Consider the following 1,979-nt stretch of genomic DNA (forward strand, 5'->3'; position numbering starts at 1 on the left):
TTTTAATAAAGGAAATTAGTGTAAATTGCTACAATTTGATGAACTTAACCTATACTCATGGACATAGTAGCTCAAATACCAACAGAGAGAGAAGGAGTCTTCATTTCAAGCATCAATGTTATCCCCTCTGTATACAGGGTACATAGGAATGGGCAACTTAAACATTGGCTACCTTAAATGAGGGGGTGATAAAGACAGAAAGTGATTTGCTTACAATTTTCATGAGGGAATTTAGTTTAAGAGTGTGCGGGGGTGGAGGCCTGGACATGATGGCAGATAGGGAGAAGGGCAGTGAGGATCTCTGTTATCAATAATACAGAATACTGGACAAAGTTGGTTCAGAAGATGGTCCCAGAACTCTGAACCACATATAAAAGAATATTTTGAAAGCTTGAAGGCTTGCAGCCAGTGAAATTTGCAGTGGAAGCAAGAAATCTAGTAATTTCGGATCCACCAGCCTCAGCAGCTCCCAGAGCAATCATCTTGGGTGAGAAGGGTGCAGGAAGGATCAGAGCTGCTGCCATGGACACCTGATGCCTAACCAAGTCTAAGAAATAAAGGTGTATACATTATTTATTTATTTGTATCTTTTTATTGGTATCTCACTGTCTACACACATCCCTTCTGGTGACTAGAGATGGTGCTTGAGCGAGTGGACACTCCCCCAACCCCTGGAGAATGGTACTATGCATGTGCACAGATCTACCCAAAATGTAAAGGGAAAAGATCCTCTTAAAATCAAATGAAAGTGCAAAATGGCCACAGCCAGTTAGGAACTGTTAATCACTAGGAAAAAGGCATGAATGAGGGTTGTGGAAGGGGAGAGAGACAGGCTAAAAAAGGAAACAGGCTGAAAATTAAATCCTGAGTTATGTCATAAAGACCAACAGTGGCATCGTGAAATTTCCAGGAGGCCTTGAAGGCAAGAAACTAAGAGAGGAATATTAAAGTCATACTCATATTTGGCTACAGTTTTTTCTCTTGTCTGTGATTATAGATGATAATATCCAGACTGTCTTTTTTGCTGTTTTTGTTGTTTTTTGGTCCTCTCTTTACATGGAGGGGGCTCTTTCTCTCTCCAATAAGAGATAGCAATTGTGATCATGTAGTGAAGCTACAGTCACACCCTATAAAATCCCACCATCCAGACAAGAACCAATACCTGCTGTCATACACAAGATAGGCAGCCAACACCCCCGATAGTTACTCTGAGTTGAGTAATGAGAAGAGTGAAAAGCGTAGCTCAGCTCCTGATCACATCTACATGGAGGCAATAAGAAAGCATAATAAAACATTAGCATACATTCATCTAATAATTATGGTCACAGCTAACTACTGAAGATGCCCAAGAAATAGAAATAAATTATCATATCAGCACATGTCCAGAAACAAGATAAAGTAACCAGGACAAATGAGCTGGAGGTAGAACTGGACTTCACATTGGAAGGAAGGCAGGCTTTGGAAGTGCCTGAGAAGGAATTCAGAAAAATGATAATGAAATATTTCAAAACACTTGACAGAGGGTTTGAGAAAAATAAGGAAGAAGTCAGGAAAGTGCTACAGAAACAATCAAATAAGATAAATACAACATTGGAAACAATTCAAAACCTATAAAAAGAAGTCCAAATGATTAATAATAAAGTATCAGAAATGGACTACACAATGGAAGGGCAAAGGAGTAGAATTAAAGAGATAGAAACCAGAACTAGTGAACTGGAAAATAAATCTCTCAACACTGCTGAGATGGAAGAGCAATCAGAAGAAAGGATAAAAACAAAAAACAAAAAAGGAAGAAAGGCTAAGATTCATGTTGGACAACATAAATAAGGATAACTTGAGAATTATTGACATTCTGGAACAGTAAGTATTACACAAGTCCACAGAGGAGATCATTGAAGAGATTCTGGAAGAAAATTTCCCTAATATCCTGAAAGATGAAAAGATAAGCATTCAAGAAGCTCAACAAACCCCAGGAAGGA

Source organism: Chrysochloris asiatica, unplaced genomic scaffold (assembly GCF_000296735.1).
Source record: "Chrysochloris asiatica unplaced genomic scaffold, ChrAsi1.0 scaffold00616, whole genome shotgun sequence".
Lineage (NCBI taxonomy): Eukaryota > Metazoa > Chordata > Mammalia > Afrosoricida > Chrysochloridae > Chrysochloris > Chrysochloris asiatica.